We start from the raw sequence: 17,075 nt of genomic DNA on the forward strand, positions 1-17,075 counted from the left end.
TGGAATGCTATGTTTTTAGTACTTGTTTAGAATGCCATGGGAATATCTTAAATCTTAATAATTTTAATAATCCTATTGAACGTAGCCATTACAAATAGATATTGTGTAATGACTGAGAATTACTATTATTTTATTATTTTGTTTTCTTTATTTTTTAGGTGAGACAATCTTTGGTTGACCTCACAGATTGCAAGGACCTTGTCAGCTTATAATTCCTTTTTTAAAAAATTTTTATATTTTATGCCTACAGCACCTGATCTTCCTAGGTGGTCTCCCATCCAAATACTAATCAGGCCTGATTCTGCTTAGCTTCCAAGATTAGATAGAATGGGGCTTGTTCAGGGTGGCATTGCTGTAGGTGTCTGAGAATTATTTATGTATTGCTATTCTTAAGAAATATACACTAGAAGGAAGATTAGACTTAAACATCTCAAATTATATCAACTATTTAAGTTGAATTTCAGTTCTTTTATTCATTTCTCTAGATCCTTTAAGTCCTTTAAAAGCTGTTTCTTCCTTTATATAATTTGGGAATTTAAATACAATTCTTATAAAACCAGAAAAATTACTGAGATAGTTATCTCTCTTTTTGTCATAAATCATTGGCGAAATAAGATTAACTTCAGGCTTCCTGACCTACAATACTACCATATTGTAAAAACATATTACAAATACTAATTTCTTCTTTGAGCAAACTATGAAAAAGAAACAACTTCTATTTGTCTTCTGTGGCCTTGACCACATATTCCCTTGAAAGACCCTATAAAAAATAACATGTGATACAAGGTATGATAAATGGTTCATGTAAATTTTCTGCACATTTCTTGTTATGCAACAGGGGATCACTTATGCCAGTAAAAACAATAACCACAACCTGTGATTAACTAGTGCAGATTGGTTGTGATTTTAAGTATATTTTAATTTTTATTTGAGTATGCCAATTAACAACCATGTAAATATTCTGAGTTAATTTTCTTTGTTATCTTTAATATACACTTTGTAATTATGCAGAATTTTGGGTAATTTTTCAATGAAACTGGTTATCAGTGAGGGGGATGGTGTTATTTCTGACAATAAAGGCAATTATGATAGTTTAGATATAATTGGAAAAATACAAATGTAATTATTGTTGTTTTTGGAAAATGGTGCCTTAAAGTGAGTAAAGGAAGTAGTCTATTTTTAAGTCTTACAGAGGACAATCACAAAAAATCTGACCATTTAAAAATAAAATATTGTAGATGGAAAGGGGACTAAATATACTCACTAGCATAGCAGTCTGACATAGGAGGCAAAAAATGGAGATTTGGGAATGTTTCATATTAGATATTGAAATTTCTGAATGGTAAAATCTCGTCAAGGTTCAACTAGGTCCAGAAAATTTATTTTTGCAATCTCTATTAGTAATTTTTTTAAAAAACACACATTTTAATCCTCTGCAGTTTTACATTTACAACATAGACATAAATAAGATATAGTTACAAATAAAGTGGCATATTCAAAAACTCCTATGCTCTTATTTCTAGACAATTATTTTTTGAATTTTTATACATGATATAAAAGTCAAATTCTCTTGAAATGTAAACAGATGGCCAACTTTGTATCTATAACTTTGGGCCTTTGGGAAAAGTGTGCGTGCGAGTGTGTGTGTGTGTGTGTGTGTGTGTGTGTGTGTGTGTGTGTAAATATAGTCCCCATTCCTCTTGCCAAGGGAAGAATGGATGTTAAAACATAAGTTGCTATACTTCTTAGCACCTACCATAGTTATAAATACGTGATGATTTATGTATTGTTTGTTATTGTTTGTCTCTTCCTCTAGACTCAAACAATGTAAAGGCAATAGTACTGGAGTACTAGAAAATACTTACAATATATGTACATTCGCATATAATATACATATCATATACATGTATATTTCTTATTGATGCTGTTACAAATTACCATAAATTTACCTGCCTAAAACAGCACAAATTTACAGTTCTATAGGTCAGAAATCTCACTGGGCTACAATCAAGGTGTTAGCAAGGTTATGCTTTTCCTGGAAGTTCTCAGGGAGAATTTATTTCCTTGTCTCTTTGAACTTTTAGAAGCCACTTGCCTTTCTTGGCTTCTGGCCCCTTCTTCAATCTTCCAACCCAGCTGTGTAGCCTCTTTGAATCTCTCTCTGACTCTGACACTCTTGCCTCTCTTTCATAAGAATTCTTGTTATTATATTGGGCCCACCCCCCAAAAAAACGGGATAATCTTCCCATCTCAAGACCCTTGCCTTAATCACATCTGCAAAGTCCCTTTTACTATGTAAAGTAACATATTCACAGGAGATTAGGATGTGGATATCTATGTCTTGAGAAGCATTATTCTACCTGCTGCAGTGGTGTGTGTGTGTGTGTGTGTGTGTGTGTGTGTGTGTGTATGTGTGTGTGTGTGTTGGTGTGATGGATAGAATTCTCAGTATACAAATTTAGGATTAAAATAAATGTATTTTTATTTATTTTTCATAATACAGTTTAACTTACCTTTTGATCACTGATTTTATAAGGGCCTCATAAACAACTTCAGTCATATCAGGGTTGTGTCCATAAAATGTCAAAGCCGAGGATGTGAGTGTTTGAGGGGTGGCCAAGAGGGTCCCTATAATTTCAGCCCCTATAATTTTGCCACTGAGATGTCCTCATTCCTGTTAGAGAGGACACATTACTTGGAAACAAGAGGTCATCTAACTCTTATGTTACATGTATTCATCCATCTATTTATTCAAAAACTATTCATTGAGTACATGTGTGTGTTGGTCCCTGTATACTTGGAATATAAAACACGAATAAGACTTCATCCCTAATCTCAAAGAAACTACTACCTAGTAAGATAGACTCATAAATCAATAACTATAATACATTCTTGTAAATGCAATGACAGAAATGTGCACATGTATTAAATGAGTATCAAGAACAGGGATCTAATTTAGCTTGGGAGTGGTGTAAAGTTTGATTAGCAAAGTCTCCTAGATTGGCTGACAGGTGAGCTGAAACTTAAAAAATGAGAGTTAGCTAGAAGCATATACGTACTGCTAGAACCAAACCTCAAATTTCCTTGAGGACTAGAAATATATTTTCCATTCAACTCGACAAATAATTATTGAACGGTGATGTATGCTAAGGAGAATTACAATGACTCATGAGAATGTTCAATACCAATACTTCCACTTGTCAAGGGGATTAGGGGCACTTCTCTGAGAAAGTTACAGGCATTAAACAAATAATTACAAGTGTGATGAACACTACGGAGCAATGCTATGGTAATGCAGGGAAAATAATTTAACCTAGTCAAGAGGGTCACAGACCGCCACACTAGGAAATTGATGTTTAAATTGTGACCTTAGGGATAAGCAGCATTTAACCAAGGAAAAGAGGAAGGGACAAAAAGTAGAGTAGGGGAATATCCTGTCTGACAAGAATGTAGGGAGAGGCTGAGTGTAAGTTCTTAGAAATCAGGTTGAGTTTGAACTTTATTTTTGACTCATTGGGGAATCTTTAAATTTCAAATTTGGAAATAATATGATCATTTAAAAATGATCCTTATTTTTAAAAGATCCTTCTGGCTGTAGGAGGTAGAGCTTAAATCAGAGTTGGGTATTGGAAGAAGAGTTAGGAAGCTGTTACAGCATCCAGACAAGGGCCCAGCTCACTTGGCTGAATGGTGTCAGTGGGCATGGAGTAAAGTCAGCCCATTCAAGGAATATTGAAGAGGTAAACTATTTATTAAGTTCTTCTTATGTTGAAGGCACTGTACCAAATGCTGGAGCTACTATGATGAATGGCACAATTCTTGGCACATCGTTGTTAAATATTTTTAAATTGGTTGATGTTGGAGACACAGAGTAGCAAAAGACAAAGACATGGGTTAGACCATGGGAGTTGTGTACTCCATGTGTCATTCCAGTGTCGTAAGCAAGGGTAGGCAAACATTGTAGCCTTTTCATTTTATTTGTCGTTAGTGCCTGTTTAAACAATGAATTTGAGGGGACAAGAATATAGATATGAATAGAAATAAAAACACCATGGGAATAGTTCAGATGAATGATGATGGGACCTGAATCGATACAGTACTAGGAGATACGGAAAGAAAAGAAATACTAGTGAGCTATATTTGGGAGACAAAATTAGAATTGATGACTGAGGTATAAAAAGATAAAAAAACTAGTTCATTATGATTCCTCAGTTTCTAATATCAAGGTTGAAAGGACAAATGAGATATAGATGGCGGGCACAGAGTAAGCACTCCTGAACTACTTATGGATGACTGACATGTAATTACATCCTGGAGTATCCTGCCAATTTAAATCTGACTATAATTCTGATTTAATTTTTACCTGATTTTTTTTTTTTACATAATGAACCCAAGTTTTTATTTTTATTTAAATCATTGATGATAATTGATTCGCTTTTTTTTTTTTCTTTCCGATGCTTTAACATAACATATGTGTGTGGGGGGAGAGGGGAAGGGGGTCCCAGAAGACAATTTCTTGGGAAAAATTTGTTATTCATCTATCAATTTTTTATAGTCAATACACAGTTTATAAACTGTTCACTTCTCTGAGCATTGGAAAAAAATACTAAATAGTTGTTTATTTTTATATGAATAGCTTTCAGGCAAATTGTTTACTGATATTGATCGAATTACAATGAAAACTGCACACACATTTCCCACAGTGCCATTATTCTCAGATGGTCACCCCAAGCAAAATTACATTCTGGGTAAAAAGGAAGAAATACATGAAATATACACTCCTGAGACCAACAACAAATAATTACAAAATAACCTCCAAATCCCAGACTGTCAGTGCCATGCAATACAACTCGTGTCCTTTGGGGTTCCCAACACTTACTGGTAATTGCTGAATGCATTTCGTGACACATCTTGTGACACGTCAAACTTTGAGGTTGCAATTTTTTTTCTTCGTTTTATAAAAGGCATAACTTTGATTTCATAACAATAGGTATTGTCTATATTCTTATTAAGAAGGAACTGCCAAATACTCAACAATGAAAAAAAACTTTTCATAGAAGTGCTTTAAGCTCTTGTTTCCTACTCCATTTCTTCTCCAGCTCTGGGGAAAGTTTGAATGAAGCTGACTTGCTCTCTTTAAAGTACATAGGATTTAAAAGTGATATTTAAGAAATCATTATGCTAAACAGAAGCTGTTTGTGGAAGCGAACTGCTGAGAATATCTTGTTTCTTTAATGCTTTCCAAGACAATGAAAATATCCAAAGATCTTGATCACGCAGCTGTAAAAAAAAAAAAAAAAAGTGTGGTTTATTATCTGATAATGACTTTTAAACAACATCAGAGCCACAGGTTAAAGTCCCTCTCTTTCGGACAAAAACTTTCAGGCCATTTATTGCTAGAGCTTGTCACACTAAGAAGCTTGTCATACTAAGGACTGGATTCCTTGATTTGATAAATATTTTCTCTATATGGTGAATGTTTTTAAGCAGGAGGGCTTTAAAAAATTAAAGTATTGGCAATCTGTTTTAGGACACAGTTTCCCAGTGGGGATTTAACATTTTCTTTGTAAGGAAAATGGTCCATTTTAACAATTCCCTGTAAAAATTGGGTCCTAATAAACAAGTTAAAGTTTCCTACAACCTGCTACTTTTTATAACAGAAAATCTGTCAACTTTCCACTGTAAATTTTCTTCTGTCCCCAAGCAATCAGTTTTGGTTAGTTACTACTATTTTATGAAATAAATAAAATAAAAATAAAAATAAAAATAAAAATAAATAAGAAAGAGAAAGGTAAAAGGTTTCACTCTTAATGTTGTCACTCCTGTCACTGCTGTGGGGAATCAGAGGTGGGATATGGCCCTTGTGGCTAGTGAGGCTTATTTATTAGCCACCAAAACTAATGTTTTGGCAGACTGGGGCAGCTAGCTGTGGGTTCTCAGCAGGAGGTGGAGAATGTCCCTTTCCCAGTAAAATTTACGGGTATCGTCCATCCATGCCAAATAGACTGGAGTTACCAATGTTCACTTTTTTTATCAAACTGCTATTTGAGTTGCTCATGAGCACAACCACTTTCTGTAATGCAAAATCTGCAGCTCAGAAGTCTGAGTTGGGGCCAGAGTCAGCGGCTCCACAAAGCTCAAAAAATGGGCCCTCGACTATCTTATTCTAGTTTCAGGGGCAGTCACTATTGTACTAAATCGTTTTGATTCTCATGGGCATTTTATCTTAGTAACATGTTGCCCTTCACCATTCTTCATCGATAGATTAATAAATTGGTGTTTTAGGATCTCAATGGTGATTTTGTTTTGAATTCAAATGGTGGCTGAAAAAGAAATCTGGAAAAAAAATTAAGGAACCACAAGGAAAGTCTTCAGAGCTTGATGAGCAGTGGTATGAACTTATGACGAAAAGCAGACATCAAAGATAATTTCATGCGTAACCAGGTGATCAAGGTAAACAGTACTGGTGGGATCAGTGTCATTAGAAGAGTCCCTAATGGACTGTAGATGCCAAAATCTTTGACAAAGTATTAGCAAGCCAAATTCAACAATACAGTAAAAGGATCATGCACCAAAATTAAGTGTTATATATTCCAGGGATGCAAGGCTGGTTCAACATCAGCAAATTAGTCAATGTGATATACTAAACTAATAAAATAAAGGATAAAAATTATATAATTATCTCATTAAGTGCAGTAAAGCATTTGACAAGTTTCAACAACTATTTATGATAAAAGCTCTCAAAAAAGCAGGTATAGAGGCAACGTACCTCAACATAATAAGGGCCATATGTCACAAACCCACAGATAACATTATACTAAAAAATGAAAAGCTGAAAGATTTTCTTTGAAGATGAGGAAGGATATCCACTCTTGTTACTTTAATTCAATATAGTATTAGAATTCCTAGCCACACCATTTAGCAAGAAAAAGAAATAAAAGGCATCCACATTGGAAAGGAAGAAGTAAAACTGTTACTATTTGCAGATGACATGATATTATGTATTGAAAACCCTAAAGATTATCCAAAAATGTTAGAACTAATAAATTCAATAATACTGCAAGATACCATATAAACACACATGTTCTGTTTCTATATACTAATAACAAACCATCAGAAAGAAAAATTAAGAAAACAATCCCATTCACAAACACATCAAAAAAAAAAGACTAAATTAATTTAATCAAGAAAACAAAAATCTTGTATACTGAAAACTATGAGATTAAAGAAAAAATTGAAGATGACACAAATAAATAGATATTTCATGCTATTGGGTTAAAAAATATCAGTATTGTTGAAGTATCTATACTACCTAAAGCAATCTACAGATTCAGTGCATTCCCTGTCAAAATTCCAGTGGCATTTTTCATAGAAATTGAGCAATAATCCTAAAATTTGCATGGAACCATGAAAGACTCTGAATAGCCATAGTGATTTTGAGAAAGAATAAAACTGGAGGCTTCACACTCCCTGATTTCAAACTCTGTTATAAAGCCATAGTAGTTAAAACAGTATGATATTGGCATACAAACAGACACATAATTCAATGGAAAACAATAGAAAGCCCAGAAATAAAACTATACATATATGGTCAATTAATTTATGATAAAGAAGCCAAGAATATACAATGAAAAAAGGACAATCTATTCAATAAATTGTGCTGGGCAAATTGGACAGCCGCATGCGAAAGAATGAAATTGCACCCCTATCTTACACCATACACAAAAATCAACTCAAATGGATTAAAGACTGAAACATAAGACCTGAAACCATAAAACTAGAAAAAAAACATAAGGAGTTAGCTCTGTGATATAGATCTTGCAATGATGTTTTGAATCTGACACCAAAAGTAACAGCAACAAAAGATTAAATTTTAAAAAGTGGGACTAAATCAAATTAAAATATCTTCTATACAGCAAAAGAAACCATTAACAACACACACACAAAAACACAACCTACTGAATAGAAGAAAATATTTGCAATTCATACACCTGGTAAAGAGTTAATATCTAAAATGTATAAAAAACTCATACAACTAAATAGCAAAAACCCCAAACAATCTGATTTAAAAATGAGCAAAAGATCTAAATAGATCTTTTTCCAAAGAAAACATACAGATGGTCAACAGGTACATGAAAAAATACTCCACATGGTCAATCACAGGGGAAATAAAAATCAAAACTGTGGTTAGATATCACCTCACATCTGTTAGAATGGCTTTTAATAAAAAAATATAAGAAATAACAAGTGTTGGAGAGGATGTGGAGAACAGAGACCCTGGTGAAGTGTTGATGGGAGTGGAAACATAAACTACCTCAGCTACTATGGAAAACAGAATAGAGGATTCTCAAAAAATTAAAAATAGAATTGCCATATGACCCAGCAATTCTACTTCTGGGTATTTATCCAAAAAACAAAAACACTAACTTGAAAAGAGATATGAACTGCCATGTTAATTGCAGCATTATCTACAGTAACCAAAATCTGGAAACAACTCTAATGTCCATAGATAGATCAATGGATAAAGAAAATGTGATATATATAAGGAAATATTATTCAGTCATAAAAAATAATGAAATCTTGACATTTGCAACAACATGGATGGAACTTGAGGGCATTATGCTAAGGGTAATAAGTCAGACAAAGACAAATATCCTATGATCTCACTTATATGTGGACTCTAAAAGAAAATAAAAATAAAAACAAGTTCATAGATATAGGGAACAGAGCACCAGAGTTGAAGTAGATGAGAGAAATCGATGAAGGGGGTCAAAAGGTAAAAAACAAATAAAAACATCTATTCAATAAATAAATATATTGGCGGAATTGCAATCTAAATCATCTCATAAAAAATAAGTACAGAATTGACTATACTGAATCAGCTTTTACTCAGTAAATATTACTTAATATTTTAACCTAGCATTTTAATCATAATGCATACGTGTAGCTCATGAATGAATAAACATAAAGTTAAGCATATTGAGACAAAATAATAACTTTCATTCCTCATTTTTTCCCTTGAGTATAAGATCAGATTTGACGCTCAGCAATTATTAATTAATTAAATAATTAAATATTAAGTAAATTATACTTTCGTATGAATATTCTCCTCTCTTTTTAATAGGTTAACAGCAAACCACTTGCTTATTGTATCATTTTCAAACAAGGCAAAAATTAAATGTATTACTGGAAAAAAGATAAAATACAGAGTATTAGTGAAATCAGTCATTAAGAGAGTGAAAAGACATGAGTTATTTTGATGAGAAAGCATAAATTTAGTTTTACGTTTATCAGGTTAGAGTGCATTTAGACATCTAAGTGGGAAAGGCCATCACACCAATAGAATTTCCAAAACTAAAAATGGTATGGTGAACCTTGATGTAGCTGCCATCCTGACTGCATTTATGTCACTGTTCACAAAAGGTAAAATCAGCCCTTGATTCTCACTTTAAAGTAAAAGAATTATGATCAGTGAAATTAAAGTTCTGCTCTCTCAAAATGTACAAATGTTAACAACATCAAGAAATTTCTTAAATATTTTACACGAAGAATATTTACTGAGCCTTAGTGGTCTTCTGTGATTCCATTGTACAGAGACTGTGAAAACTGCTCCGGCCCAAGGAAACCTCAGACACATAAAATAGGTCATGGACATGTCTTATCAAATTTGAAAATCTAAATCTACTCTAAAATATCTTGGAAACAACATTTACCAAATAACTTCATAAACCTGGCCCAAGTCCTAGCACTAAAAAAGGAGGTAAAGGAAAATTTGCTGGGGCTGTTACAAAAAAGGAAACTCAATATGCTTTCCATCAACCTTCATTCTCCTTTGAATGACTTCCCTTTTTATTTTGAGGTTTATATCCAGTCACATGTTTGTGTTTTCATAGCCAATTAAGATAGGAGATTGTAGAAAAATGGAGATGAAGGGAGGAGTGGCAAGGAGTTTCATATGTGAACTAGTATGATAAAATGTGCGCCAAACAGAATTTTAGATGGCACGGCTAATGAACACCTTTTGTGATTTAATTATAAGTAAACTACTTTCTCCACTTCTTTTTTCATGTTAGCTTTATGAGAAACTTCACTAATCATACATTTAGTGTCTGAGAAAGACAGTAAAGAAAGATCTTTTTATACAATAGAATGGTACAAACCTGCGTAGCTAGAGGCAAATAAAGCAATGAATATGACCTAGAGCTTCCAATTTTCAGCTTGATATTCAATCTTATTTTTCTTTCAGTAATTCTTGATGTAGGTAAACTGATTAACCCTACTCTCGAGTTACTCAGAATTCTTTTTTAACCACTTAAGATTAAAGAGAAAAAAAGCTGAGGTTTAAAACTTGTAAAACATTAGAAGAGAGTACATTCCTATAAACACAAAAATTTCAATATTTATATATATGTGAAACATAAAATCATTTTTTTCCAAAACTGAGCTCTGCATTAGAATTTATCTACTCACAAACTCTTATTTTGCAGATAATAAACGAAGGGCCAAAGACGTTAAATGACTTGCCCACAGACGTTGGGCTAATTAGCACTGAATCAGATTCTCCAATTGAAGGTGTGGCGATCTTCGGGATTGATCAAGTAAAAGCTGAAAAAAATAAGTGATTGTCAAATTAACTCAGACTCTCAGTTCTTCATATCACATTCTTTTTATAAAAGCAAATGAAACAATGATGTATATAGTATATATCCATAGACTTTTAAATATTTTCTTACTTAAAAGTCACTTTCAGTTAGATCACCAAACTGAAATGAACTTGCAATGTTTTTTGAGGTTCGTACAAGTTCAGTATGTTAACCAGAAATCATGTGACTGTTATTTCAAGCTTTGGCAGAAACCACTAGAAAAAAGGTCCCTCAGTAGTCAGAAGTCACCTTTTTCACTCTGTCAATTAGAGATTTAAATAGTGAGAATATTGGGGAATTAAGATTTGGCTTAGTATTCTTATGATTTCTCCAGGCGGGCCGTCACCACTAGGTACTGCATATCTTAGACGTTAGCTCTTTTAAGATTTTCTGGTCCAGTGGGTTAGGAATGTACAGATCACTTTTGGCTAAATACCCATGCTAATTTCTTCCTTCCCCTACATTTTATGGACTGGAAACCTCTTCTTACTTTTTATTTTATGAATTTGAAACAAATGTCAGAATTTTAGATTTCAAAGATATTATTCAACACGATTATGCCATATCCAGCAAAGTTTATCTACAACTAAGCCAATGTTATTAATAGTAGTAGAGCAAAATATAGTTATTTTATGTTCAACTTTGCTCTCTTTTTTTCCTTCTATTTTTATATGCTGTTTTCCATAGTGATGAGGACCAGGTATTTCTTTCCCTAAATTCATCATTAATGAATACTGTGTTGTGTTAAAGAATAACACTAATACTTCGATTAGAGGCTACATTTATGGAAATCTTCATATACTATTTTAGAAATCCCAGGAAGTAGAAATTAGGACTATTGAGGGGTTTTATATACACAGAACAAAGCTCCAAATAATGCAATTATGAAACACAAAACACAGTATGCTGAGTGGCCATCAAGTGTCTGGATTTATCCCCCTGCTTGTATTAACGTAGTTTAGCACAGTGTCCTCAAATAGTGGATTATGGCTTCTGGAGAGGGCCCCATTGCTCTGATGTGTGGTTTCTGTCACAGCGCACTGGTGACGTCAGAGTTCTCTGACTCATTTAGCTGAGTGGGTCAGCACATGGTGACATGAACTCAAGTTGTGATTCTTCCCTGCTTCTCAAAGAGAAAAACTGCTTTGCAACTGCAAACTGTAGGCCAGCTGCTCTTCAGTTATAATGCTCGCAAATCCAGCATTTCTGCCACAGGACAAATTTAGCGCTCATAGATTAAACATGAGGTTTGGAGCTTCATCAGCCTGCATTAGAATCACAGCTCAGTCTCTTGCTAGCTGTGTAACCTTGTGATAGTGGTTTGACTGTTTGAAGAGGTCAAATTGAATATTTAACTCACCAGCTTGCTGGGAGATTTAATGTGCCTGGGAAATAAGATTCAATAAGCATTAGCTATCCTTATTAATTATTTCATTTGTGTATTCGCATGGATGGTTTCATGTCTACTATACCAGTAAAATGGTCAACATTTATTCTTCTGTTGAGATCACTCTAGAAGCACTTCAGTTGTCAGGTTCTATATATCATTTGGATTATTCAATATATTGCTAAATTGGTTTTTGAAATGCTCTTCAGTTATCTCTTCTCTTCACAGTACTTAATAAAATTTATTTTCATCACAGTAAATTCTTTTTATATAGACTTGTTATAAATTCTAAACACATGATGAGCACCCTTTAAAAAACTTCCCATTTTGACATAAATTTAAACTTACAGAAAAGTGACAAATTATACAGAGTTCTTACACATCCCTCACTCAGCTTCCCTTGATGTTTACAATTTACATCATCAGTACAATTACCAAAATCGAAGACATTACCAGTGATATAACATTATTAAACTACACGTTATTAGAATTTTACCAGGTTTCCCCCTAATGTTCTTTTTCTCTTCCACAATTTAATTCAGGATTCTACATTGCATTTAGCTGTGAAACCTCCTAGTCTCTTCTGATCTGTGATAGTTTTCATCCTTTCCTTGTCTTTCATGCCCTTAACACTCTTAGTAAGAACTAGTCAGTTATTTTGTGGCATATCTCTCAATTTGGCTTCGTCCGATGTTTTCTCATGAAAAAATTTTCTATAATTTTTACCAAAACAACACGGTGTGATTCTGGGTCCTTCTCAGGGGGTGCATGGTCTTGACATGTCTTATTAGTGCTGATTTTAAATATGATCTCATGAATAGGATAGTTTCTCCTAGATTTCTCTACTATAAAGTTGCTATTTTCTCTTCATACTTGATTGAGATTTTAGGATTCTTTGAGACTATATCATGTTTTTCCTGAAAATTTTGGCCACTAATTTTTAACATTCAGGAGTGGATTTTGCTTCCAAAAATTATTATTGTTATGTGTGCTTAATGGTGAACGTCTCTCATTCCTCCTACATTTATTAGTTGAATTCTTTTAGTATGAGGAAGAATTGTTCCTTTCCTCATTTATGTATTTATTCGATTATATTTATATATCAGCATGGACTTATGGATATCTATTTTATTGTGGACTAATAATCCAATTCTATCATCTACCTGTTACTCAGATTCTTCCTTCTTTGGCCATTGGGGCTCTTCTTCCTTTTAATGGAGTTCCATACTTTTTGAACACTTTCTTACTTCATACACCAGAACATGGCCCATGTTCATCTTGTATTTTTCCCTGCCCAGCCAGCCGTGGAATCTGCCATTTCTCCACGTAGCTCTGATTCCTTTTACTGATGAATATTCTTAGAAGCCAAGATCCGGGCACTTGATGTTGAGCAACTTTTCAAAAAATAAGTGGTAATTCAGAAAAAAAAAAATATTTATAGAGCATATTTTTTCTTCTCAAAATGCAAATAGCTTTATGTAGTCCTATAGGGGAATGTATATTCGTATAATATATGTTACCTATGTGATTGACTAGAATAATGTTGGTGAGAAAATTCACACTGGTTTTAAATAAAAATTAGTTAATAATGTACTTTTATAAAGCAATAGGAATCAAATCTTTTATTCTGAAATTAAATTTTTGTATTTTATGCACAGGACAGACGGGCTACAGTTTCCTCATCACTATTCCTCATCACTATTGCTGCTGGAGTAGACTAGAATTGTTAAATGAATGAACAAAATAACTACAATAATTCATTCCCATGGTCGTCATGTCATCAATATATATAACTTGAGTAGTAGGTAGAATCTTCTTCCTCCTCCACCCTTCTCTCTACTTTTCCTCAGTTTCTCATAATGTAAATCTAGTTCTGCTAGGAGACTGGTCAGGGGGATAAACTCTGTGGTTTCTCCAGCTAAATCAGTCTCTGCTGGAAGCTGCTCTTCCTTATACTTCTAACGATCAGGGAGAAAAGTCATTTCTTTTCTCTGCCTGTTCTGGGTGTTTCCCCAGCTGTCTCAACTGCACAAGAATTAAACATTCATTGGCTAATTTTTCCCGAACCATAAAGCATTTTAAGTATGTGTGGAAAAAATGAAGGAGCGGAGGGAATAAAATCAGCTGATGGGCCTCCTTTGTCTAGCTCTTTTGTTACCAAAGCCTCTTTAAGCCTAAGGTCAGGGCTAGAGTGGTGCATACAGGTGTGTGGTGCTCAGGAGGCTCTCTCTTCTCTAGATGACTTGACAGGACTACCTTCTCAAGATCTTTGCTTTTCTGATGAAAGATTCCTTATTTCACTGAATGGAAGGACAGACAACCACTACAAAAACACAAATAAAATACATATAAATTGTGCTGTAGAAAAACAGAGAAAGGCATAATACTTCAAGTAAATAGTTAATGTTTTAACACTTTTTATTGGACTTTATACTTCATATATTTCATGAGTGGATTATGTGTTTCATTACACCAGTGACAGACATCTCTCAGAGATAAAGTTCTTAATGCCGTTCCAGTTACAGATGCTGAGAAAGAAGTTCTCATACAGTGTTCTAGTGAATCTCTAAAAACTGTAGTCTGGATAAAGAAATACAATTAATTTTTAAATCATATTTATTATTTCATTGCAAGATTTTTATCTGTATTGTCACCGATTTCTAGTTTTATCTAATTAATGTGGATGGAACAGTTAATTCCAGAGGTATTATCTGTTGTCAAGTTATGCTTTGTTTAAATGACATAAAATGTATATAAAATTTCAATTATATATGTAATGGTTGTAAAGTAATTAAAACATTGAGAAATAAAACTATAAGAGCTAACACTACTCTTGGGGTAAAACTCATTGATTCTTTAAATTGTACCTTGACACAGCTCTTTATTTTCTAGGAGTAATGGAGCACCATTTTCATTTGTTGATATTTAAAAAAAAAAAAAACAACTTAAATTCAGTTCAGTTCTTTATCTGAAGCTAAATTCTGTGTCAGTTAGCTATTAAAAAAAAAAAACCCTTTATTAGTTGCAGTGAATGAAGTTTTCTATTGACTCCATTTGAATAACAAACTTATATAATCTACCTTAGTTAAAATAAAGGATAAAAGAATTAATTATACTTTTATATTCAGTGCAACACTTCCCCCTTTTAATTATTTTTTGGTTTTTAACTATATTGAAATAAGTCTGAAATGATGGAAGAAGAGAAGATACTCAGTATGGTGGAAAATGAAGTCGTCAAACATTAAAAGAATATAGATTACTACAGAAAGAATAATATAGATTACTACAGACAATGCAATCATAACTGGGAAACATAAATTAGGCCTTCCCAACAGGCATTTTAGATCAATAAACCATTTTAAAAGCTTTCAAAGCTTAAACTCTTGGAAGTTTTAAAGATGCTGTGAATCTGAAAATGTATGTTTTACAATGACCTGAGAGCATCGGTGCAGATTTAGGAGAATGATTCTTAAATATGAATGATGTTAAAATTGTGTGACAATATTATATGAGTATACCCTCATGCATGTTTAAAGACATTGGTATAAAAAATTGGGTTGTTTTAGGGGGTTGTTTTGAATAACAAAGACAACAGGCAAGATATGCCTTGGGTTGAACCCAAGAGTTTTTCTAATTTGGAGATGGGTAAAAAATAACTAATTTCTCAGAAAACCCTAAAGATTCCACCAGAAAACTGTTAGAATTGATAAATGAATTCAGTATAAGTAGCAGGATACAAAATTAATATTCAGAAATTAGTTGCATTTCTATACCCCAATAATGAAGTATCAGAAAGAAAAATTAAGACAACAATCCCATTTATAATTGCATCAAAAAATAAAATAAAATACCTAGGAATAAATTTAACCAAAGAGATAAAAGACTAGTATTTAAAAAATTATAAGTCATAGAAGAAAGAAATTGAAGAAGATAAAAATAAATTGAAACATATACAGTGCTCATAGATAGGAACAATGAACATACTAACCAAATGTCCATACTAACCAAAGCAATCCCTATCAAAATAGCTTTAATGCAATTCCTATAAAAATATCAATGGCATTTTTCACAGAACTAGAACAAATAATTCAAAAATTTGTATGGAACCATAAAAAAAAAAAAAAAAAAAAAAGTAGCCAGCCACAACAATGTCGAGAAAGAACAAAGTTGAAGGTATTATGCAACCTGATATCAAACTATACTGCAAGGCTATAGTAATCACAACAGCATGGGACCGGCACAAAAACAGACACATAGATCAATGAAACAGAATTGAGAGCCCAGAAATAAACCCTCACATATATGTCATTTAATCTATGAACAAAGGAGGCAAGAATATACAATGGAATGGGGTAAAGACAATCTGCTTAATAAATGGTGTTGGGAAGGGTAAAATGACATATATGATATAGGCTTTATACTTGTCCTCTTGCGACCACACCAAAGTTGTGACAGAAACACAAAGCAAACAGCAAGCAAAGTCACGGGGTCTAGGTGAACAGAAGCCCTACACTGGGAAGAAAAATAAATCACCCTGCAAGGGTAGGAGGTAGGAGGGGATGAAAATGAGAGGTTGCCCAGTCCCTTGCAGCTGAGAGAGACAGAGGCTACCACAGCTGCAGACTCTTAAAGGGGCTGCGTCTGCAACCGAACTTTCATGGTGACGGACTCTCTCTGTCTGAGCGCCAGCACCTGGTTGGCTGCAGGAGGGGCACCGGGGACTTATAGGGGGTCATTGAGTTGTTGGAGCAAGGGCCAGAGGCAAGGCTTTCTCCTGGGTAGAAGTGCTAGTGGTATTCATTGTTCCTCTGTTGAGCCCTCCCCACCCCCACTGTGCAGATGCAGTGCCACCGTAGCTGAGATGTCATCAAACTTGATAAGAGAGGTCACTCTTTCCAGAGGATTCCCTGAAACTCCGCTTCCCCCAAATAGCAGCCCTACCCAAACCACATCCAGGTGTGTTCTCCACAAGTCCTATGCCCCTGCTGAGCAGCTCCAAGTGCCACATTCGTGGCCTCTGGCATTGATTTCTGGTGTGGTCTCTT

General features: G+C 33.8%; 1 pseudogene; it reads right to left on the reverse strand.

Moving 5' to 3' along the window:
• Window positions 1-241: 241 nt before the first annotated feature.
• LOC118609865 lies at window positions 242-360 on the reverse strand (annotated as a pseudogene).
• Between the last annotated feature and the right edge of the window lie 16,715 nt (window positions 361-17,075).

The sequence above is a fragment of the Rousettus aegyptiacus genome, unplaced genomic scaffold (assembly GCF_014176215.1).
Source record: "Rousettus aegyptiacus isolate mRouAeg1 unplaced genomic scaffold, mRouAeg1.p scaffold_m13_p_11, whole genome shotgun sequence".
NCBI classification, from domain to species: Eukaryota; Metazoa; Chordata; class Mammalia; order Chiroptera; family Pteropodidae; genus Rousettus; species Rousettus aegyptiacus.